Source organism: Octopus bimaculoides, chromosome 6, assembly GCF_046866305.1.
Source record: "Octopus bimaculoides isolate indiv1 chromosome 6, ASM4686630v1, whole genome shotgun sequence".
NCBI classification, from domain to species: Eukaryota; Metazoa; Mollusca; class Cephalopoda; order Octopoda; family Octopodidae; genus Octopus; species Octopus bimaculoides.
Window position 1 is genome coordinate 68252269 of NC_142933.1, and position 26867 is coordinate 68279135.

The 26867-nt window shown below is 34.3% G+C and overlaps 1 protein-coding gene across 1 annotated transcript in view; it reads left to right on the plus strand.

Moving 5' to 3' along the window:
* Positions 1 to 26867, plus strand: part of LOC106882176 (sodium/calcium exchanger 1) — a 307427-nt gene that overhangs the window by 203870 nt on the left and 76690 nt on the right. The window lies entirely within an intron of this gene.

The following is a 26867-nucleotide window of genomic DNA, read 5'->3' on the forward strand; positions in this document are numbered from 1 at the left end:
ACTATAGTAATTGTGGATTGTCTAACAACAGTGAACTTCTTTCATTGATGCATTCTGTGCTTAGATAATGTATTATTTAACTGTTTCGCATCATTCTGTCTAGCCAGTTTGTGATGTTCTTCATTTTGATATGATTTGATCCATTATGGATCCTCTGTAATCATATACATATGTGTGTCTTTCTGTTTCTGTTTGTCCACCCACTACTTCTTGACAGTTACCCTTTTACTCTTTTACTTGTTTCAGTCATTTGACTGTGGCCATGCTGGAGCACTGCCTTTAGTCGAGCAAATCGACCCCAGGACTTATTCTTTGGAAGCCTAATACTTATTCTATCAATGTCTTTTGCCGAACCGCTAAGTTACGAGGACGTAAACACACAAGCATCGGTTGTCAAGCAATGTTGGTGGGACAAACACAGACACACAAACATACACACACACACACACACACACACACACACACACACACACACACACACACACACACGCACACACACACATATATATTATATATATATATATATATATATATACACACACATACGATGGGCTTCTTTCAGTTTTCCGTTTACCAAATCCACTCACAAGGCTTTGGTCGGCCCGGGACTATAGTAGAAGACACTTGCCCAAGGTACCACGCAGTGGGAATGAACCCAGAACCATGTGGTTGGTAAGCAAGCTACTTACCACACGACCACTCCTGCGCCTGGTATCAGTTTGTTTATGCCTTCTGTTATGTAGCAGTTTTGCCAAAAGGGAACAATAGAATAAGTTCCAGACTTGAAAAATAATTACTAAGGCCAATTTGTTTGATTTAACCCTTGATTGCCATACCCCAGTATGGCTGTAGCCCAGTTGCTGAAATAAATTTTTAAAAAAACGCTAAATCAGATGTGTGTGCAAATGTATTTGTTTGATTAAGAAATGAATATCACTCTGAATTTCTCACTAGTTTAGTTTCTTATTCTGAACATAGTGTGCATATTTATTTTCACATTGTCAGAACCTTACAAAGGCTATCCAAACTCTGATAGAACTCAATGCTCAGCACTGCTATGTCTCAATTTCCTTACTAAGCCACTAACTGACAATATTTTTATATCCTTTGCTATTTTGTACTGATTATATTTCTGTAATGCTTGGCACCTGTCTTAAGGAAGTATATACACAAGAGATAGCAAGATGAATCTTTCCAACAAAATTCTTAAAATTCCATACTGGAGTAGAAGATTGAATGCCTGCTGAAAGAGCTCATAATATCAATACAGAGCAAAAGTTTATGCTCATTTTTACTTAAGGTTAGTCTTAATTTGAGTTCTATCCCTGATGTATTTATTTATTTGGTACTTGCTTTAATTTGCATAGAAAGTACATATATGTAATGTATGTATGTATGTACATATGTGTGTGTTTATATATATATATATATATATATATATATATATATATATAGCAACAATATTAATAATAAGGATTACTATGAAGTTGCATAGCATAACCTTTAATTCTTTGATTTATGGTTATATACAGCTTTACATAGCCATATCTATATACATAAATGTATAATGGTGCCTGTCTGTTTGTCTGTGTTTCAGGTTACTCTAACACCCACCCCCACCCCCGTCCAACCGATTTTAATGATTTTTGGCATATAGGTAGATTACATGTCCTGAAGTTCAAATAAGGCCAGAATTTTTAGAAAACTCGATAATGCTCAGTTGGCATCAGGTTTTGTGAGCTCAGTCGGGCATTTTGAATGGAAATTCCCATAACGATGTTATTTTTCCTGCAGCTTTTGCATTTTTTCATGTGTAAAATTTCAACAAAATCAATAGAATAGTCTCTAAGGAAATGCTTATTCAATACAAGGTCAGAGGTGGGCTTAACTTCAACACGGAAAACACAAGCAACACCGGGTCCAACAGCTAGTATATATATATATATATATATATATATATATATATACATAATATTTCTTTTACTGGTTTTAGTCTTTGAATGTGGTCATGCTGGGGCACTGCTTTCAAGGACTCAGTTGATCATATCAATTCCAGTATTTATTTCAGCCTCTTAGCTCCTTTGTTGATTTCTATTTATCAATCAGATAAGTTATGGAACATAAAAGGAAACAGCATAAAACCAAAACAAAAGCAGTGATATTCATCACATGCATGTATGCATATATGTATATATTTTTTTATAAAATGAACTTTTGTATAGCCTCCATCTACCTAAGTTCACAAACATGATGTTCATCAACCTGAGACTACAGTAGAAAATACTTGTCTAAGATGGTGTTACGCAGTAGGTTTGATCCTTGAACTTGGTTGTTGTGAAGTGAATTCCTTAATCACATATCTCTGTTTGTGTGCAAGGGTGGAAGACATATGTGCATGTATGAAACAAGTTTCAGTTTTTTTTTTTTTTATCTTATATTCATTTATTATGATTTGGTTTAGCAATTATCGTTTTAATTTGTAATTGGTAAAAGGTTCATTAAGCTCTGATTATGACATATTTTGTAAGAACTAAAATTGCTGAATAAAGTTTTCAGACTTAAAGTGTTAATAATGGCTTAAAGGATAAACTCCTGACTGCTTAGTTTATAGAGAATCATCTTGTGTTGTTCACAAAAGTTGTTGTGCTGTGTTTCTGAGCAGTTCTTTATTTATTTCAGTCTATGCAGTTGGAAAATTATGTATAGAAAGGGAAGATATGAAGTTGATCTCTGACACAGTTGAGACTTGACTCACTGTACTTAAACTAGCCATATCCAGCTCAAATATTCTACTTGTTTTATCTTCAAACAAGCCAGATCTGGCCTCACACACCTACACTAAAATGCCATTCTAAAAATGAACATTTGCATCATTGATATTTTGTAGCTACAAGATAATGCATGATTAATTCAATACCACGTGGATAAATAAACATTACATGATAGAGTAATCTGAATGTTAAAGGGTTAAATCATACTGAGACATTTGTTTTAAGTTCTGTTGATGATTCTAATTTTTTTTCTCAACTCATATGATATTTAGGCAAAATAGTTCAACCTTGTTTCTTTCTAGCATGAAGTTGTAATTACAGTTCTTTTTTTAATGAACAAGTATAAAATATTTGTCAATTTGTATGTAAACTCTTATGAGTTTGAAGAATTTCACAAGATTATCAAACATGAAAATTTGAAGTGAGATTGCAATAAAAATGCACATGACATGTTTATATGAAATCATTATGTGTAATTAAACAACTAAGGAATATTCTAAAGAGTACTTGAAACTGATGCAAAGTGTCACAGTCAGATCCAGAAAATTAGACTGGATAATTAGTCTGTATATTAAAGGAAGTTGTTTATATACCTTTAAAGTTTAAAGCAATCAAGATATATTATGAATATATTTTGACTGCTATTAATTTTAGAACTTTATTGCTTTGGGGGATTTATTAGCTAAAAATAAAACCAAAGTTACCTAAGCTATTTCTTAAATTCACTTATTAGAATTAATCAGTGATTCTCAGAGTCCCAACTCTCATTCTCTCTCTCTCTCTCTCTCTCTCTCTCTCTCTCTCTCTCTCTCTCTCTCTCTCTCTCTCTCTCTCTCTCTCCCTCCCTCCCTCCTCTCTCTCTCTCTCTCTCCCTCTCTCTCTCTCTCTCTCTCTGGCTCAGTGATTAGAGCATTATGCTTACAATCAAGAGGTTGGGAGTTTAATTCCTGGACTGAGTTGTGTGTTGTGTTCTTGAGCAAGAAACTTTATTTCACATTGCTCTGGTTCACTCAGCTGTAGAAATAAGTTGCAACACCACTGGTGCCAAGTTGTATCAGCCTTTGCCTTTCTCTTGGACAACATGGTGCTATGGAAAGAGGACACTGGTATGTATGGACGACTACTGGTCTTCCACAAAACAACGTTGCCCAAAATTGTACCTCAGAGGGAAACTTTCTAGGTACAATTCCATGGTCATTCATGACCAAAGGGTGTCTTTACCCTTTACAACATGCAAAGTACATTCCTCTTGTTGAAAGAATAAGCTGTGTTTGAAATTTCTCCTCTGCCTGAAATTCCACCTCAATTTCTACCCTGTAAAAAATTACCTGTTTTAGATTTGAAATTCTTCCCAAGTGCCTCCTGTTTGAGAACCATTGATTCTTCACTTACTTCACAAGATTTAATCTGTGAGGAATTAACTTGGAGGAGCATAGAATTTTAGTTGAATTAGCATATGATTTTTATAATGCAATCATTGTAGCTGTTTTTCATCTAAATTTAATAATTAATCCATTATTTTGATTCCAAGTCATTGCTGCCAGGTTTTGTCTCATTGCTTTGTGGTTACTAAAAATGAATATCATTACTTATAATTCGATTGTCTATTCTCTACATCAACAAATATTGATATAGCTATTAGTTAAGCACATTTATAATTCAGCCCAAACTGAAGTCATATGAGAGCAGCAAATAACATGCACTGTGGGTTGACATATTATTGGCTTCAGTCCACTTAGCTTAGAAATAGAAACCAATTTCTTTTTCCAATGGACAAATGCCATGTACTAATGCACAAGTCCAAATTTGGTGCTCTCTCTCTCTCTCTCTATGCATGCCAAAAATATTGTGTGTGTGTGTGTGTGTGTGTGTGTGTGCGTGCTAATCCTTCTGCAAATTCCAAGGTTTTATATATCAAGTGCTTAATTTCTGTTTTTATAGGGTGAACAAAAGGATGGTATCAGCTATCTTGATATGATGGTGGTGAGGTGGTAATTGTATCCAAAAGAATTGGATAAAAAGAACTGAGTAAATGTAGAATTAAAGTATTCTGTACCAAGATACAAGGAAGTACCTACAGTGGAATTTTAGATAATTCTTCACAATCCATCATTACCCATTCTAGCATTTATCGTACATGTACAAACAAGCACACACACACACACATACACTATCTTTTATTTGTTGTTATCTTTACTTAATGTTGCTATACATACCCACACACTTTATTTATTTTCATATGTGTGTGTATTTATGTATGTGTATATAATTTGCTGGCTGATTCTGGGAGGAAGGGTTAGTGTCATGGTTTTCCTGAACCCTCCAAATTTCATCTCTCTCTCTCATCTAGGTAGCCCCATAGGACGCCCCTTCAGAGGGGTTTCATTTGCACATATTATAGGAGTCACAGGGTGCTGCTCCATGTAGTCCCACAGTTTCCATCTCACTAGGAATATTAGGGTCACATCCATTGTCTTGTATTCAAGATCCTCTGCATGACATCCTGTTAGTTCAAAGCCAGGAATCCGATCTGTTAGATCCTGCTGCTAACTAGATCCACGCCCTGCTGCCAACACTTCAATTTATCATTGTTAAGGTTTTGTATGTCTCCTATCTTTTGACCTATCTGGCCTGAAGATTTCTCTCCCTCCAGCATAGCTCTCCAGGTCAATGAAACACACAAGTACTTCACCGCGACAAGGTACTCGTTGAATTGGCCGTTGACTACACAGTAGTTATTCTGCCCTTTGACAGGTCTTATTTTTTGTCTTGCAGGGTGTCCAACAATCACCTTCCTCACCAAGTAAGCTTGATGGGGTTGTTAGTTTAGTTGCCAACCTGACCATGCGACAGGTTGTACTGGGGTTACATGGTACCAGTAGCACTCAAGAGCAACCTGACATTTCCAAAATGGGTGAGATTTCTGTTATTGATATTCTGGTTAAACTGTTACTAGTTAATAACTGCAGAAATCCATGAATGAAGATGTAATTCCAAGGATGGAGATAGGTATTCTATGTTGGGAAACAATAGGACATAAAGTATGGAGCCTGGGTGATGAGAGGGAAGTATTTTGTGACTCTGAAGAGTTTAGAATCAAAAGGCCTTACAGTCAATGTAGCAAAGACCAAAGTTCTAGTAAGTAGGAAGGCAAACTCATCACACACCTGCTCAGGTAGGTGGCCCTGCTCAATCTGTAGAAAAGGTGTAGGTAGAAACTCCATAAGATGTACCCAGTGTAAGCTATGGACACATGAGAGGTGCAGCAACGTCAAAAGAAGATTATCCGAGAAGATAGCTTTCATGTGCGGCAGATGCACAGGGGCAATAAACACCACAGATGCTCATAAAACAGATTCCATCACACTCCTGGGCGAGAAACTAGAAGTAGTTGATAGCTTCCGCTACCTAGGTGACCAAGTTAGTAATGGGGGTGGATGCTCTGAGAGTGTTACCACTAGAATAAGAATAGCCTGGGCAAAGTTTAGAAAGCTTCTACCCCTACTGGTGACAAAGGGCCTCTCGCTCAGAGTGAAATGTAGATTGTACGATGCTTGTTTGTGAACTACCATGCTTCACAGCAGTAAAACATGGGCCATGATTGCAGAGGACATGCGTAGGCTTGAAAGAAATGAAGCTAGCATGATCCACTGGATGTGTAATGTCAGTGTGCACACACAACAGAGTGTAAGCGCCCTGAGAGAAATATTGGACAGTCGAACCGTCCAACTCATGCTAGCATGGAAAACAGACGTTAAACGATGATGATGATGATGATGATGATGATATATAATATACATGTGTGTGTGTGTGTGTGTGTGTGTGTGTATATAATGGAAGGTAGCAAAAAGGAATGCATATTTCTTGTCTTGCTAGCAAAAAGGAATGCATATTTCTTGTCTTGTAACTTTATTTCATACATTGTCATGACATCCTGATTAATTGTATCAGTAATCTTGCCTTGCTAGAGTGAAAAATGCTTACATTAAACTGCAACACACAACTGAAATGGTCAAATGGGTAGGGAACTTGGTTACTAGTCCATATACATAATTAATTCAAATAGTGTAAATTAGCAAAAGATAATTACCATACTCTGTTCTGTTTCACTGATTTATTATTATTATTATCATTATTATTATTATTATTATTATTATTATTATTATTATAGTATTGGAAATGTTAGTATGTTAGAAGTCATGCAACCATAAAATCTATGCTTGCTTCGATAGGTTGTTGAAATATCTGCATTGAAATAATTATCTACTTCATATAAACGTCAGTATTGAAGAATACCTGTATTTGTAAAAACAAAGCTGCTGCTTGTTTTGTAGAATCAGGTGCTAGCATAGGTGTGTGGATAAGAAGCTCGCTTTGCAATCTACATGGTTTGGGTTTTGGTCCCACAGCATGGCACCTTGGGCAAGTATTGTCTACTATAGACTTGGGCTGACTTATGTCATTTGAGTGAATTTAGTAGACTGGAGACACTGTAGGGATCCCCCGTGTGTGTGTGTGTGTGTGTGTGTGTGTGTGTGACTAGATAGATAGACAGAAACAGGCAGATAGATATACTCTCTCTTTACTCTTACTCTTTTACTTGTTTCAGTCATTTGACTGCGGCCATGCTGGGGCACCGCCTTTAGTCCAGCAAATCGACCCCAGGACTTATTCTTTGTAAGCCTAGTACTTATTCTTTCGGTATCTTTTTGTCGAACCGCTAAGTTATGGGGACGTAAACACACCAGCATCGGTTGTCAAGCAAAGTTGGGAGGACATATACAGACACGCAAACATATACACACACACACATATATATATATATATATATATATATATATATATATATATATATATATATACATATATACGACGAGCTTCTTTCAGTTTCCGTCTACCAAATCCACTCACAAGGCTTTGGTCAATCCGAGGCTATAGTAGAAGACACTTGCCCAAGGTGCCACGCAGTGGGACTGAACCCAGAACCATGTGGTTGGTAAGCAAGCTACTTACCACACAGCCACTCCTGTATGTTTATGTTTCACAACTAGTGTTGTTTTGTTTACTTACATGAAACTTAACAGTTCAGCCTAAAGGACCAATTAGTATAAGTATCAGACTTAAAAATAAGTGCAGGGGCTGATTTGTTTGTCTGAGCCTTTCAAGGTGGTGTCCCAGCATGGTTGCAGTTCAGTGACTGAAACAAGTAAAATATAAAGTCGTTGCCAGTGCCGCTGAACTGGCTCCCAAGCAGGTGGCACGTAAAAAACACCTTTTGAGCAAGACTGTTGCTAGTACCACGTGACTGGCCCTCGTGCCGGTGGCACGTAAAAGCACCCACTACACTCTCAGAGTGGTTGGCGTTAGGAAGGGCATCCAGCTGTAGAAACTCTGCCAGATCAGATTGGAGCCTGGTGCAGCCTTCTGGCTTGCCAGTCCTCAGTCAAATCGTCTAATCCATGATAGCATGGAAAGCGGACGTTAAACGATGATGATGATGAATGTTAAAAGAAGAATAAGCCAATAATGAAATTATAGTTTTGACTCTTCCCCATATTATTTTGATTACTTGTGGGTCAGTGGTTAGAGCATTGGGCTCACAATTATGAGGTAGGGAGTTCAATTCCCAAACCAGGCTGTGTGTTGTGTTCTTGAGCAAGACACTTTATTTCATGTTGCTCCAGTTCACTCAGCTGTAGAAATGAGTTGCGACATCACTGGTGCCAAGCTGTGTTGGCTTTTGCCTTTCCCTTGGATAACAGTGGTATCCAGGAGAGTAGAAACCGGTATGCATGGGCAACTGCTGGTCTTCCATAAACAATCTTACCTGGACTTGTGCCTTGGAGAGGAACTTTCTGAGTGCAATCCCATGGTCATTCATAGCCAAGGGTTTTTTTTACCCTTTACCCTTTTTATGACAGCTATTTGACGTTATATTTGAAGCATATCATGTCATATTTTGTTTCTGTTGTTGTTTAACCCAGGTCAGTTCTAACTGAGCAGATCTGTGACCAAAGTCAGTTCAGGCATTACCATTTTGTCTTTTTGGTTGTTTTAATGAAATACACTACGTATCTCAATTTTGGAAATGTTCAGCAATTTATTTGGATAGATTTACGGAAATAATTAACTTTGTTATACTTAAGACACTATTCAGAACAGGATTTAGTAAAAGGGTCTTTCATAAAATTATGATAGAAAGTCTGAAAATAAAATATATTTTGTTTTTATATTTGGTTTGCAAGATTTTTTATGTGAATTCATGTGTTGAAACAAATTTTGTTGTGTTTTGGGAGAGTCATTATGCCAATAATAACAATAACACACACACAGGTCCACTTCCACTTCTTTATTATTTGACAACTGGTTAAGTCTCTGTCCAACTAACTAATTGATCATTTTTTGTTTAGCTTGTTGGTTAAACAGTCAATCAGTTTGTTTGTTCGTTTAAGTTCTTTTGTTGTCATTTGCACCCCCTTCAGTGACTTGTGATCTTCCAACTCACTTTGAAAGCTGCTTTTATTTAATTGATGTAATACCTCTCTCCTAAAACTCAAAAAAAGTTTTCTGGCAAATAGATTGGTACTGGGGCTGATTAGAGACAGGCTTGGCTTCTATTACAAGCAATTTCATGGAGTTGATTCTCTTGTTGGTTTCTGATTTATGCAAATAATTTTTTTTTTCCTTCTATTTAGCATTCCATTTTCATATGTCTGAATATAGGTATAATTTATTCAAATTTCAAACCTGATAAACAAATGTTTACACAGTTTCCATTTTACCAAATTTCTTTTTCACTCACAAAGTTATTGGTCTGCCCAAGGTGCCACACACTTTCATTGAACCTAATCAAACATGGGCCTAGGCATGTCTGTGTGGTCAATAAGTTTATTTCAGAGCAAATTGATTAGTAATTAATTTGTAATTATAAAAAGCAATATTAATACTGGTTTCAAATATTGCTTTAAATTTTCCATCTATAGCTATGTTATTGGTAGTTTTCTGTTGTTAGTCTTCATGTTACCCGTTTAGACTCCAATCAGCCCCTGCTAAGCATACTTATTATTAAAGTCATGACCACTCCACCTCTCTCTTGTGCACTAGCTATCTTGGACTATATTATTCAATGTGTTCCATCTTTTTTTTAAGAGGACAGTGTAAATTGAAGCTGGTTTTAAATAGATCTTCTGTTCTCAAAAATTCTTTGTGATTGTTGTATCATTAATCATATGCTGTTCTTATAAAACCATTTATGGTCTCTTTCATGGTTGTATTATCCAAGTGTTGTCATTAGTTATATTGGGTCAAGCTCTGGATCAGAAATAACTGTTTTAGTTCATTTTTCTTTGTGCATTTGCTTTAATCATCTTCACTCTCAGTTGCATTTTATTTTATTCTTCACTTCTTGAATCATTTTCTACTACTACACTCCACTCCCTGTTTACCATACACTTTGAAATTCCCATTTAATTCTAGTTCCTTTATTGGTGTATTTAGTATGACATTATAGGCTATAAATGTTGTTGTTCTTGATATATGTATTTTGCATTTTATCTGTGTTAGATGAAATTTTTTCTAAAATTCTTTGAGCTGGTTCATATGCAAGTGTGTGCATGCATAATCTCACACACATACACACTATATTCTAATCATTGATCAATGCACTGCTTTTTTTTTTTTTCCGAGACCTTTTGTCCTCTCAGTACTATAAAAGGAATGAAACAAACAAACAAAAACCTATCCCATTATTTCCAATATTTTTATTGCTTCTGTCAGCTAGATAGTTTCTGGCTTTTAAAGTATTGACATATTACAGTATGTGATGACTATATTCACTCTATGAATCTTTTAGTGGAATATCTTAAAATAAATGCTAATATGTATAGAATTATGGCTGATAACATCTCTATGGCTCTGCTGCACCACATTCAAGGGATTATTGTGCCAGTGTATGTGTTTTGTATCCTATATGCTTTGAAAATTATATATAATGCATTGCATAATGTTTCTGAGAATTTGTTTTAAGTGTGCATTCTTCTTACTGTAGCTTAGCTCTGGTTTCATAGCAAAAACATGAATAAGAGATAAATCTCCTACCTAGGAAAGATGCCAATCTGTTGCAAGCAACATTCCCATGATATCTGGTATGTTTCTTGACAGCAAGGTAAACCAAAGCACAAAGAGTTGAAAACTACCACAGTGATACATGGAAAAGCAGACAATAGGTTTTTAATTCAAGAATTTGTCAGCTACTCTGCTCATATGGTCATCTTACCCACTACATGTAGAAAGTTAGTTCACTTTAAAATAACACTCATTTTATATTTTATCTACTTAACAAAAAGGAAAACTCATGATTAGTAGTGGCTGGTGTCTCAACCTATTACAGCTTGGTATCATAATTAACAAACAAATTATTCTAATTTTAAATTCTAATATTCTGGTATAGTTCAAAATGTTATATCTGTAAAACTGATGTTAATATAAAACTGGCTTTAGTCCTTTCCCACAATATTTTTCCAAAAGGTTATTTGAAACTAGTGAAGTTTGAAGTTAAAAGTTTCTAACATAATCCATTATCAGTCAATCTAACATTCTATGTGAACGTTAAAAGCAGATAAGTGGAGTGAAAAAAATTATTAAAAGCTTTCCCTCTTTGGTTTTCTTTTTTTTTTTAATGATGCTAATGCTTGAATGTTGCAAGTGTTCTCTACCATTTTTAACCTTTTCCCTATCAACTTACTTGAGACTCTCTTTGATTTTCAAATACAAAACTTCTTATTGTAAATTGTATTTAAATTAAAAATACAATGATCTTATGCAAGAAATGTTTAAAGTTTCATCAATATTTATATTTAAGTCTTGCTCACACTGTTTCTATTAAACATCCCTACCAATAACTGTCATGTAGCTGTCTATTATTTCCTATCTCTCTCTTCTATCACAGTCTTCCCTATTATGCTCAGGAAGTCATTCAACCATAGAAAGCATGCCAAAATATGTGATGTGTAAGATGATAGAATAGTAACTCAGATTAAGTGTTTACTGAAACTAACAACCCTTCCAAGTTGTGCCGACATGGGGAATGGATAGGCATCATGATGATGACATTTGAAATACCAGCTAAATAATGTAAAAGTTACTTCAGTAAATATTTTAAAATAACTCTTTATTTTCAAATTTAATTGAAGCACGCATATGTAAATATTGCATTTCATTTGAATCATGGCCATGAAAGTGTTGGTCATACATTTTATCTATGTTTTCATTTTACTCAACATTCATCTCATTCAAAACAACTTGTTCTGTCCAGAGTCAAGTTCAAGTCAAGTCCAGAGTCAAGTTCAAAAGTTTAGGATATGGTGGGTATTATATTTAAAGTTGTTTTTATAGTTAAGTCTCCCTTGATGAAAATAGAATTTGGTTGAAATGAGTTTTCTCATATAGTTTTCAATGAAAATGTAATAAACGTTTTGCTATATGGTTTCAGTGTTTGAATATATATATTGTTGCTTGTCTTTGTTCATTGCCAATTTCTTCTGAAATTGTTATTAGATCACACCTAAGTTCACTATTCTAACTAATGTGTGTTGCTTAGTTGATGTGTCAATGGTTTGGCTTATATTTCTTGAATGAATCGCTATATAGATGCATAAAGCAAATGTGAAAATGAATAAAACATGAGAAGTCAATGTTACAGCAGTAAATACTCTGAAGTATTGACCACCTTTTTTTTTTCACTTCACTTTTATGTCTGCCTTAATATAACTGAACTTGAGGTGTGACTGCATGGTTCAAAAGTTCACTTCTCAATCACATAATTCAGGCTGTTGGTCCCACTGTGTGACACTTCAAATAAGCATCATCATCAACTATAACACACACACAAAGCAAGTACACACATATATATATATATATATATATATATATATATATATATATATATATATATTGGGTCAGCTTTCTTTCTGTAGTAGGGTCGATGTTTTGGACTACAATGAATCATTATGAAGATTAGTCTGTTAGTTTACTTCTCAGCACAGTTGTATGTATGGGTGTACACACATATATATATTCCTTTATTCGTTTACTTGTTTCAGTCACTTGGCTGTGGCCATGCTAGAGCACTTATGTATATGTATATTTTATATACATGCGAATGTTGATGTAATATTCATTATATAACTAACAAGCTTATGAAACAGCTGTAAGCAAATGGAATAAACATCAATTATCTCACTTCACTTAACTGTTCTATTGATGTGTGTGTGTGTGTTTAGTGAAGCAAACAGAAGACTATATCTCAAAACATGAGTACATATATGTTCATCATCAATATTTAATGTCTGTTTTCCATGCTGGCATGGGTTGGATGGTTTGACAGAAACTGGCAAAACCAGGGCCATACCAGGAGGTTCTATAGTCTGTTTTGACATGGTTTCTACAGCTGCATGCCCTTCCTAACTCAAACCATTTTACAGAGTGTACAGGATGCTTTTTATGTGATACCATCACCAGTGCTTTTTATGTGGCACCGGCATCCACACCAATGCTTTTAATGTGGAATCTTGGTTTTGTTAATAATTAGCAGAAACTACAGTGACTCAAAGGCTGACAGTTTCATGCACGAGTGCTTATCAAACTGGTTTCAAATCAAGGAGTCATAAATTTATATTCCAGTAATTATGGAATTTCTCTGAATTGTGCATATGTATGCATACATATCTTTAAATTTTCATTATTTGTTTGTTTGTTTATTGGACAGTGTAATGGCCAAACCATTATCCATGTGACATTGGAATTATTTTTAGAATTTGTTCCAGAACAATCCAGGGAAATGCTTTTGTCATCAGTATATATATGTGTGTGTGTTTTCCTCAATCTGCATTCCTGTAAATACTGGCTGACAGGATAAATAGAAGTAGACAGTTTCCTTAGACAAAAATACTGTTCCATATGAACTGAAATTTCGTAGAGAATTTATTAGTCATGGAGTATAATATAAGATCATGATACCTCTGTTTTCAGATTCACTATTTGTGTGTGTGTGTGTGTGTGTGTGTGTGCGTGTGCGCGCATGCGTGCGTGTGCACACAGGCTTGTGTACAGATTCTTTCTACCAAATTTCACTCACAAGGTTTTGATCAATCAAGCTATAGTGGAAGTTACTTGCCTAAGCTTACAGGCAAGCCAGGGTTTGTACTTTATTATCAAGTACTCTTTTTACTAGCAGCTAAAGAAGTTTATGTTTGACATATACCTTCTGTATTATTTCAAACTTTGACACATACCTTCTGTATTATTTCAAACTTTGACACAATGCTAGTATTTTGTTTTTATGTGGGGAAGAGGTTATTCAGTTACCTTGACTTCAGTGCTCAACTGGTACTAAATTTCATTAGTCCCAAAAGATGAAAGACAAAATAGACCTCAGTAGAATTTGAACCTAGAAACCTAATGAGTTGGAAGCAATACTGCTAAGCATTTTGTTTGATGTGTTAACAATTCTGCCAGCTCACCATGTTTATTCTCTATTAATGCAAGAGCAATCAAGTTCTCTTTTTCTTTGTGTTTCTTCTAAGGATATTGTATAGAATAATAAATTGTAGTAGTCAAATTTATTAGTGATGACAGTAGTTGATGTATATTACTAATTGGTGTGAACCAAATGGTAGAATTATATTTTTGTCTAATGTTTCTTAGTGCAGTATGTGCCAGATTGATTGGTATGCTAATTAAGTCTTAAATTTATCTTATTCCTTAGTTGTCCTCATGAGAAATAAGTATATTAATATCATCAAAGAATGCTTATGATGGTAAACTTGTGTTTGATAGTGATAGAATATTATTATAGGTTCTGTGGCATTTAGTTTCAGACACCAACTATTCATCCATTGATTGTTTTTAATAAGTAGCAGTAAATCTATTTTGAGTGTCTTTTGTATTGAAAGTAGATATGGAGTGGAATGTATTGAAGGCTCGGTGTAGCTATTGGCATTGAATGCAAGGCTTTCGAGGTTAGGTATGAAGCTAGCATAAGATACTGTTACAAAGCTCTGGAATTCATAACCTGCAAGTTACAGTTAGTGGAACTGATCTCACTTTCTTTACAACTACACATATCTCTCATAAATATTTTTTGTTGCTGATATAGAATATTTCATTAAGCATGCATCTCGGTGTCATTCTTTAACAAATTCATTTTGCCTGTATTATTTTTATCAGCTAAGTGTGAACTCGGCATTTGGCTTGCTCTCAGATCTTTTCTCATGTTACTTTGTATCTCATCTCTACCACAAGGTATCTTTTGTGCCTTAAAAGAAGTCAGCAGCAGAGTTTTAACATTTATAGTTTTATCACAGTTAACAATATTACAAACACAACAGAACTTTGTTGTGATGCTTAATTTCAACAGTTAACATCCTGCTGTGTTTATGTGTGTTACTTGAGGATGCATCCAACTTGTTGGTAACTTATCAGTTTGAGGTACAAACCTTACACACTTTCTGATTATGTTATATGACAGCAGGAACCTCTTCTCATAATGCAGAGCTTAGAATGTAAAAGGCAATGAATACATCATATGTGTGGTAAAATCTATTAAAATGTGCTCCTAACATCTGTTCTATTTAGAAAAATGTGAAGTGGAGTTGGATTTCATTCTTAAATTACACTGTTGTCGATGACAGCCGATGCTTTTAAGGTATGACATCCACCGAGTAATTGTATTGATAGATCTTGGAGTGTGTCACCTGTAAAATAGATCATATCTTTTACACTTGAATATTTCTTATGCTGCTGCAGTGCCAATGGAACAAACATGAACAAATATAATTTATTTAGTTGTCAACTACTGTTTTTATGCCAGAATTTAGTCAAATAATATGGTGTGGAATGTTTATTTTTACCTAAATGAATTTTAAAATAAATAAATAAAATATACTGATGGAAATTGAAAGAGGCATCTGTTTGTTCTTAAAGGAAACCTCACAATTTGTTTTCCATAGAAAGAACTAAAACTCCATTCAAGTTTCTTAATGTTTCTTTCTTTGCAGCTTCCATTTGGATAACTCTTTCTCCGGTTGTCTGTATATTCTTATGCAGAACTTATTAGTTTCTCTTGTCACTTTGAATTATGTATTAAAAAAAATTTTGCATCACTCTGCCTGTTTTCCTTCTGTTTAGAAATAATCTTCATTACATAAAGAATGACACTGTGTAATGAATGTTTTACAGAATGAAAGTTGTTGTTACCCAACAAAAACATTTTACAATGTGTTGGAAATATGAAATTATATGTTACTCCATAAAAACAACTTACAATGAGTAAGAGAGTATGAAATGATTTCTGTTAAAAAAAGATAATATGCCGGAAGTATGAAATACTTTGTTACTCTGTAAAAACAGTTTACAGTTTGTAAGAAGTATGAATTTTGTGTTCTTCCAGAATGCATTTTACAATGTGTAAAACATGTAATGCATTTTACATTACATTTGTGAAGGCACTGGCTCAGTGGTTAGGGTATTTGGCTCACGACAGTGAGTTCAATTCCTAGTGGTGTGTTGTGTCCTTGAGCAAGATGCTTTATTTCACATTACTCCAGTTCACTCTGCTGACAAAAATGGGTAGTACCTGTAGTTCAAAAGGTGTGTTTACATCCCTGTAACTTAGCAATTCTGCAAAATAGACTGATAGAATAAGTACTTAGACTTGAAAAAAAAAAGTCCTGAGGTCGATTTGTTTGACTAAAACCCTTCAAGGCAGTGCCCCAGTATGGCTGCAGCCAAATGACTGAAACAAGTACAAGATAAATGATTATTAATTCTGAATGTTTTCCATGTATTCGGCAGTTTAACTATTGTTATATAAATCACCCTTGATACTGGGGAATGAACATTTTTATAAATTTATGTTGCTTTTTATCTTTTTAAAAGATATTTCAGGATGACATTTGAGAGAGATTTTGTTGCTATTTCTAGTGTAGATACTAGCTTGTTGTTTCACTATTGACAAGTGGTATTGCATTGAACTCTAGTTGATTAATAAATCGATTTGTAGCTATTTCAGTCAAGGGTAACATGTTCCAGTTCTGAACCTTGTTATCACTCAATCAGCTTAGCACACCATATGTTTATCTATATTTTGGATAAATTGAAGTGCTCTCATCATATTTCTAATTCATTGGACATCAATCTAATACTTCAACTGTATGGACCAGCCATGCTGTCAGTTTAATATTTGAGTTATTAGATATAAAAAAAAAATTTTGATATATCTCTATGCATTTCATACAAATGTATTGTGATAATTACACATTAATTCACAAAGATGACATTAGATACAGTTTTAAATATTGAAGTAAATAATCAGTGTTTCAGTCTGTGGAAGATTCATTACCAAAATTAATTTAATGGAAATGTTGTCTCTTTGACTCATGCTTGTTGAAGTCTGTTCTTTCTTCATCTTAAGGTAATTGTCAGATTGTTAAACCCATTGAAAGTGCGGCTGTCAGTTCTTGTTTTAACTCATCAATAAGTTAAGTTTTGATTGGAATCCACTATTTAATCTGATATTCTGATGTCTGTGGAATAAACTTGGGCATAGAAATACTTTTGTAATTATTTACATTAGCTGATTGGATGTTTTCACTCTGTTAATGTCTTGTGAAAGAAATCAAAATGAACTTACTAATAGATGATCAGAAAAAGGGAAAAAAAGACAGATAAATAACAAGCAAACTAAGGTAGATGTTGGGAAAATTAAGAGATGATATTATCTGGATGATGTCTAGCCAATCCAAAGACCCAAGTTTCAGCAACATAATCATGCCACTAATTCTTTAAACATTTTACTTTCCTTTACTGGTTTCAGTCATTTGATTTTATTCATGCTTGTTCATCAAAGTTTTTAGCTAATTATATTGATTTGGGTACTCATTTTAGCCTTGTACTCATTATTGATCTCTATTTGAAGGACCAAGATCTCTGGTGGTTTGTTGTGCTTGAGAAGACACATCAAGTAAAATTGCGGTTGTCCTTGTATATAGGCATGTCCCCAACACCTCTCATCCCTCTTCAGCTAAGCGATCTTAACCTTGCAGGCTTGTGGATGCTGGTGACATATAAAAAGCACCTATGCCAGTGCCACATAAAAGCACCTATGTCAGCATTGTGTGGAAGCACCCAATACACTGTAAACTAGTTGGCATTAGGAAGGGCATCCAGCTGTAGAAACCATACCTAAATAGATATGGAGCCTAGGCAGCTCTTCAGCTGGCCAACTCCTGTCAAACTGTTCAACCTATGCCAGCATGGAAAACAGATGTTAAATGATGATGATGATTTGACAGATCTATTGAATTGCTTAAGTATGAAACATAAACAGAGGTAGCATACTCAACACTGACTTTTAGAAGTGTTTTTTTAAAGATAGGTTCACAGATGCATATTATGAATGTTTGCATATTTTTGATCTATCAGAGTTAACTTAAAATAGGAAAAATTTGGTCAAGGCATTATACTCTAGTATCCAACCTGAAATTACAGAATTGTGAAGATATGCCTGTATCTGATGAAAATAAAAACAACAATAATGTTTCAAATTTTTGCACAGGACCAGCAATATTTTTGCAGGAGATATTAGTTACTCTTTTACTTGTTGTAGTCATTTGACTGTGGCCATGCTGGATTGACCCCAGGACTTATTCTTTGTAAGCCTAGTACTTATTCTATCGGTCTCTGTTGCCGAACCGCTAAGTTACAGGGACGTAAACACACCAGCATCGGTTGTCAAACGATGTTGGGGGGGACAAACACATAAACATACACACAAACACACACACACACACACACACACACATATATACACATACATATATACGACGGGCTTCTTTCAGTTTCCGTCTACCAAATCCACTCACAAGGCTTTGGTCGGCCCGAGGCTATAGTAGAAGACACTTGCCCAAGGTGTCACGCAGTGGGAATGAACCCGGAACCATGTGGTTTGTAAGCCAGCTACTTACCACACAGCCACTCCTATATCAACTTCAGTACTTGACTGGTACTTTACTTCATTGACCCCAAAAGGGTGGAATGCAAAGCTGAACTTGGTGGCATTTGAACAAACACTGTAAACAGTCAGAAGAAATGCCGCTAAGCAATTTTTCTGACACAGAAACAATTCTACCTGCTAACAACCTTAATAACAGCAACAATAATAATTTCAGTAGTAGTAATAATGGTTTCAAATCTTGGTGCAAGGTTAGCAATTTTATGTGTGGAGTAAGTTGATTACATCAACCCCCAGTGTTCAACTTGTACTTATTTTCTCGACCTTGAAAGGATGAAAGGCAAATTCGACCTCAGCAGTGTTTGAAATCGGAACATAAAGATGACTAAAATGTCAATGAACAATTTGGTTGGCATGCTAATGATTTTGCCAGCTTGTCACCTTATTATTACTATTATTAAGTAATAATAATAATGAGAAGAAGAAGAAGAATCCTTTTTACTATAGTCACAATGCCTGAAATTTGAGGGGAGGGGGCAAGTCGATTATATTGGCCCCAGTATTTGATAGGTATTTATTTCATCAACCCTGAAAGGATGAAAGGCAAAGTCAACCTCAGCAGAATTTGAACTCAGAAGGTAAAGACGGGCGAAACACCACTAAGCATTTTGCCTGGCATGTAAATGATTCTGCCAGCTTGCCACCCTAATATTATTATTATTGTTATTATATATCTTTATTTGCATTACCTCTTACTTTATACACCATAATGTCTGAGTCCAGCTACCTGATTATGTAAATACCTTGTTATATATTAGGATAGTATGAAAATTTTTATCACTTTTAATACTCTTTTTTTAATGTGTCACCTTCTATGGCTTAATTAGCTGGTTTAGTGAAAAGAAAAAGAAAAGAATTTAAAACTTGCATGTACATTGGAAATATTTTCCTCGCTGGGACTAATTACCAGAGATATTTCAGAGTATAAGTAATCTGTAACATTATTATTAGAAATCTGTAGCACTGTTTGAAGGAGTTGGCTTCCTACCAAACTGCTGTGCTATATAGAAGCATCACTAGTACAGTGACTCTTTTTAGCTATGAGTTATGGGTATGAAGTAAGGTTTAATATCCCGTTTGCCTTGTGGGGTAAATTGCAAGTAGACTAACAGTTTTCCTCACTAACAGTTTTCCTTGCATTCATCTTGACTCCGTACCAGAATATAATTAGTATCCTTTTAACTATCACTCGTATTCTTTAGTATAAAATGTTCTGGTGCATGCAGGTAGATTGCTACAAAAATAACAACTTCTGAAACCTTATAGGTTTTATACTTTTTGTTCAGCTTCTTCTAGATAAAAATATTGACAAACAACATTGTGCACATGAAAAAGTTTGGTCTTTTTATTTGTAGCATAGATGAAGATTTCTTTTTTTCCTGATGTCCATCCAATGCCAAGTACTTGAGACATAAGAGGGTGGTCAGATTTCTATATAAATTCCACTTCACTTGATAAAAACAGCAACAGCGCTCGCATTGCTTTTGCTGTTGTTACGTCAGTTCCTTTGCCAACAGAGGTGCCTTAACAGTTCTAAATCTGTAATCTAATTATCTTTCCTCAGAACACTTATTCTTCTCTTAGCCATGAAGAGCAAGATTCTACATTCCCTGCTACATCAGAGTTTATGAAAACAGTCTTGTTTTTGTAACACTCCAGTCCCCATGGTTGCATAAACCCATGTGTTTGAACTTATCTAAATATCTATTTATATGTTTCAAGAAAGAGTTTCTTTATTTCTTATATTAGTACCAACCTGGTTAACTGGCTAGGACACTAGAATACTACTGGCTCATACTGTTTGGTTTTAAATCCTTTCATATCCATTGCTTATTTCAGCAGATAATCCAACTGGCTTTAGATAGCAATCTCTGCAAACATCTCTATATTTAGAACCATGTTTAATATTTCTGATGAGAAAAGTGAGAAATATTACATAAAGTGTTTGGTACATACAGGTAGATTGCTGCCAAAATAACAATTTTGAAACATTATAGGTTGCATTTTATTAGAAATATTACATAAAAATTCTCAAGGAGCTCTATCCGCTGTAATATTACAGAACTGTGTCACCCCACTACCTGGCTAGCATCCTCCTCCCAAATATCTTTTAGCAATGCACAGCTGTTTGCTGATATTTTTCTTTCTTTATTTTTGGTTACCTCTTCATTTTTGTAATAGATATCAATAGCTACTATCATTTGTCTTTTACTGGTTTCAATCATTGGATTGCAGCCATGCTGGGATACCATATTGAAGGGTTTTAGTTGAATGAATCAACCCTTTCTTTTTAAACCTGGTACTTATTCTATCGTGAAGTTGAATGGCCTAGTGGTTAGAGCATCAGGTTCGCAATCATGAGGTAGTGGATTTGATTCCCAGACTGGGCAGTGTGTTGTGTTCTTGAGCAAGACACTTTATTTCACATCACTCCAGTTCACTCAGCTGTAGAAATGAGTTGTGATGTCTCTGGTACCAAGCTGTATCAGCCTTTGCCTTTCCTTCGGACAACGGCAGTGGCGGGAGAGGAGAGGCTGGTACGTGTGTGCAATTGCTAGTCTTCTATAAACAACCTTGCCCGGACTTTTACCTCAGAGGGTAACTTTCTATGTGCAATCCCATAATCATTCATGACCGAAGGGGGTCTTTACCCTTTACTTATTCTATTGATCTCTTATGTCAAACTGTTAAGTCATGGGCACATAAACAAACCAGCACTGGTTGTCATGCAGTGGAGGGTGACAAGCACTCACAATATTATAATTTATACACATACACACGCACACACACAATATATAATTTCTACTGTCTAAGGCTCTTTTATAATCAGATAAATGTTTCAAATACACTCCCCAAAGAATACATTTTCTCATATTTTTCTCAAATACTTTTTACCTTTCATTAGTCACACTCTTCTTGCAGTACCTTCTGAGCAGCAACAAACTTTATTTTATCAATTTTGTTTTTCAAATAATCATTATTATGAAGCAAATGAAAGCTAACTGTAGCATCCTAATATTCAATAAAGTAAGTTCTATTAGAATTAACCCCTGTTTTTCTTCCTATTCAAGAACTGTTGTACTCCATAGTCCTTTTATCAACATAGCTGTACAAATTATCAAAATTATTTTCCCTATCAAATTGAAAAACGTTCGTCTTTTGCTATCTGCAATTAGTCTATTGTAATGAAAAGATTGGGAAATAAAAAAAAAACCCCAACAATTTTGTTGTTATCATTATCATCATCAATATCCTCATTACTATCACCATTATCATTATTCCTATGACCATTATAATCATCTTCATCATCACTGCGATTACTACCTTCATCATTGTTTTCACCATCAATGTTGTCATTGTTAATATTATCGTCATCATCATCATCACCATCATCATTTATAAAATTATTCTGTGAGCTAATGAGCAATTTTTGAAATTGTATAGAATTACTTTGCTAACATGTCATAGCTCCTGACGTATAACTCTGCTAACTGGTTGTTTTTAACAATATTTCTAATTAACTGAATTATGTTACATGAAGAAAGAGGAAAATAGAAATAAAAAAATAATATAAATATTTAAAGAGTGGCTGCTCAATAACACATATATATATATATATATATATATATATATATATATATATATATATATATATATTTCATGTTTATTTAGTATATGATTGATTTAAGTTAAATTCCTAGCATGCAAGATGCAGAAAATATATTCAGTCTTTGTCGTTGGTTTTTTTTTTTTTGTTTTTGTCTTTTTTTTGCATTAATTACAGACTTCAGCTATTAGATTGTTAATTTTGTTTTGTATCGTTCTTTTGTTAATCACTGAAATGTATATTTTTTTTAAAGTTATGACTAGTTTAATTAAAGACTATTTGCATAAGCATCCATTAAACTGGAGGACATCTGTAGCTTTAACTATCATATAACTTGTACAAATGTATATCTTTTCATTTTCTTTGTTTTGTCTTTTTTAACTTTCGGTTCCAACTTTTAATGATATGCTAGGCAATTTTTGAAGGATTTTTAAACAGTTATCATCATCCTTAGCTGACAGATAATTTATACTTAGCTCTAAGAAAAGTCACATATACACATATAAATGTATACATGCTCATATACAGGCTGCTTCTATTATCTGTCTGTCTATCTGTCTGTCTGTATGTATGTGTATATGTCTTTCTTCCTTGAGTTGTTCAGAATATGGACATTAATAGTAATGGGAAACAAAGATTGAAGCAAGGAAATAAATAAACAATATTTTCAATTCATGCAATCCCTAATCCCCACCTCGCTCTCACTCACTCACTCCTCCCAATATCATTTATCCACTGCCATGTAATTTCTGTCATAAGATCCTCCTCTATTTTTTCAAATCTCTTTGTACATAATCATATAGCAAAAGCTCTATCATTTATTCTCTCTCATGCCAACCCAATACCTGAGTTCCACTCGCAAGAAGCGAATCTATATTGAAAAAAAAAAAAAGAAAGACAGAATGAGACCTGAAATAAGAGGATTGTAATTCTGAATCAACCTTTTTCTTAGGTTTTAAATGTAGGTCAACACTGCAGTAATTTGGAAAAGGTATTCTGATACAAATTGCATTTCTTGCTTCATCTTCAGCAGATTTTATTTTTTAATTGGCTCAAGATTTCAGATTTAGGAATTTGTATGAAATGGAAATATCGGATGGCAGTTATGATATTAATGGACTCTCTTATGAGCATTTATAGTTGGAATGTAGTTAGTTGAAATTATATCCTGTATATATCACTGATACTTGTTTTAAAGTTAAACCAATAATTGTAAAGTGTGTTTCTGTAAGATGCATTAATATCAAAGGTAGGCATGTTACAAAAGCCATGTAATCAGTGACACTACTTTCACACATTGTGATATAAAATAACTATATAAATATGTAAAAGGCAATCGTTATGTCCAGCTTAACATGAATGAATGTCTTGTTAGAATGCTGAATATTGCACTATTCACCTTGAGGGGTCCTTTCATACATGCGTGGTGCATAAAAGCATAGACATATATTATAGTAGGTGGAGATCATCTGGTATGAGTACTGTAACTGCTAGATCATGTGATTTCAGCATACTGCACATTTTCAGTGGCAGGCATCTGATGACTGCATGCCAGCCAAATCTCACCACCACAATATATAGAATTTTTCTTTTCTGCTATGATATATGTCTGTGCTTCTATACACCATGCGTGTAAATGAGAAAACCTCTCAAAACAAATGCTGCAGAATTCAGTGTTCTAACCAGACATCCATGTTAAGTTGGATGTAAAGATTGCTTTTTGATACTAATACTGATTCTGTCCCTAATAATTACTATTACATAAATATGTATTTTTCTGCATAAGAATGTTTCTACATGTATATATGTGTGTATATATGTGTACATCTGCATGAGTCCAATGTCACATTGTAGCAAAACATGGGTATTGAATGAAAAGGCTGTGTGAAAGCTGGAAAGAAATGAGGCAATTATGCTCTGCTCAATGTGTAATGTAAGTTTGCATGAATGACAGAGTCTAAGTTATTTAAGAGAAAGACTGGGGTAAGAGATGATTGGGAATCATTATACAAGTGAGAAGACTCTTCTTGTATTGACATGTTATAGAGCAAGGGTTCTCAACCATTTTTTTACCTAGTGACCCCTTTGATTTCTATTCTATTTGGGTGGACCACCATAGCCTTTCGATGTTTAAAATATCCAATTGTATTTTTATAATTAAACATTATTAGGACTTGTATAAAAGATGGTAAAATATTTTGTGTATTATAGACGTATAAAGAATTTGTGCATAAACTTTACTGGTCTGAAGCACAATTTTTTCATGGACCCTGAAAAATTACTGTGGACCCTCCGCTTTACTATATTACATCTGTAGACTTCCCAAAGTCTTATATGGACCCCAGTTGAGAACCCCTGATATAGAGTAAAAAAGACAGTCCAAGAAATTACAAATCTGTGGCGGGGGGAGAACTATGGAAGAGGAAGACCAAGAATTGTATGAGAAGCTGTGAAAGTTGATATCAGAAGGTTGAATCTCATGAAATAATGACAATGGCTGCAACATGTGAAAAGACACCATTCTGAAGAAGAAGGCTGAAACAATCCATGCAAACATTAAAAAAAAAATGATAATTTGTTAACAATGAATCACATATAAATATATACACACTTAGGTTTTCTCCCTCCCTCTTTCTTTCTCTCTCTCTCATATAGAACTGAGCATTGTTAACAAACTAAATGATTACTCGTGCCATTCACATACAATAACCTGTACGATCACGTTAATCCTCTTGAGATGAAGTCAATTAATCATTTTTAATGATTTTGCTTTTAATCTTGTCCTGTCCAACATTGTACTTTGGGGCTAATACATCAATTTTCTTGTCCAAAAACTCCAAAACTGGTTTTGTTACATGTTCCTGTTTCCATCATCAATCTCCTTAATAACACATCATTATCACTTGAGTTTTAGTTTTTTTAATTTTATTTTATTATATTTCTGGTCCACTTTTTTTTTTATTTAATAAATTGGAAATGAATTACAGTAAAAGCGTTTGGACTAATATTTTTTCGACACAATATATATATATATATATATATATATATATATATATATATATATATATATATATATATTGATAACAGATAGGTAGATAGATAGATAAACAACAGAAAATGAAATTAATGAGATCCTTTGTTTAAAACCACTACAATTCTTTCAGCACATTCTCATATGTGTCTCAATACCATTATAGAGCATGGTAGTGTATTTTGTGAAATCACTTGGTTGTTGGTTGTTGCCCTGGGTGACTAGATTCTCATATAGCTTCCTTGTCAATTCAGTGACCCAGCTTTCAGCCAAGTGGTATCTGAGAAATGAGCCACACTCAGAAACTCCAGAGTAACAGCCAATTGCTTCTACTGAATATATAGTGAGGACACGTGGTTTAGTGGTTAAGGTGTTGCACTCACATCTCGAGATTGTGGTTTCAATTCCCAGACAAGGTAGTCAGTTGTGTTCTTGAGCAAAACACTTCATTGTACATTGCTCTGCAATCACTTCAACACCTGGCATATGATACACCATGCACCTGTTCAGACAACATTGATGTGATAGAGTGAGTGTGCTAATGTACAGCACATGTGTTTGATCGCTATAAACAAATCATTTGTGTTAGTCATTCAGCAAAAGCTGAATATTGCTATGTCATCTTTGATGGGAGAGTCCATGAAGCATATAAATATGTATACACACACACACACACACACACATTAGTATGTATTCATTGCACAATTTTGTGGTTGATCTACATATGGATAGTATAGATTAATGTCTAAATACAGAGACCCTATTTCTGCACATGGGTTTTCTAATGCTCATAAGGAATAACTTAAGGACTGTTGAGTTTCTTATGAATTCAGACTCTCAGAATATCAACTACTCCATACAATCACACACGTACACACACACCCTGTATTTTGTAAAGGTTTCTTTGCTTCAGCTGAGTGAAATTAAGATTTTTGCATGTTTATGAATAATTTAATAAATTTTGCTTCAGGTAGCTCTTATAGAGATTTTTGTGAAAGAAACGACTGATTCTGTTTGTGTTATGGTTTTTTTGTTTTGTTTTTCATCTGTATTTTGTGTTGTTTTTTTGAGTGGGGTGGGTTTGTAATATATTAATGCCCTGGAGATGTTTTCATAATCTCTCAATATTATCGTTGATACATGATTTTAAAAACTACACGTTTATTTTCATATACTTAAACAAATACACATGTATAGATGAATGAATATATATATATGTGTGTGTGTATATATATTCATACAAATACACATTCACTTTCATACATAAAATTAAATACACATAGATAGATAGATAGATAGATAGATAGATAGATAGACAGGCACACAGGCAGACAGATAGATACATACATACATACATGCATGCATACATACATGTATATGCAAAGGCTT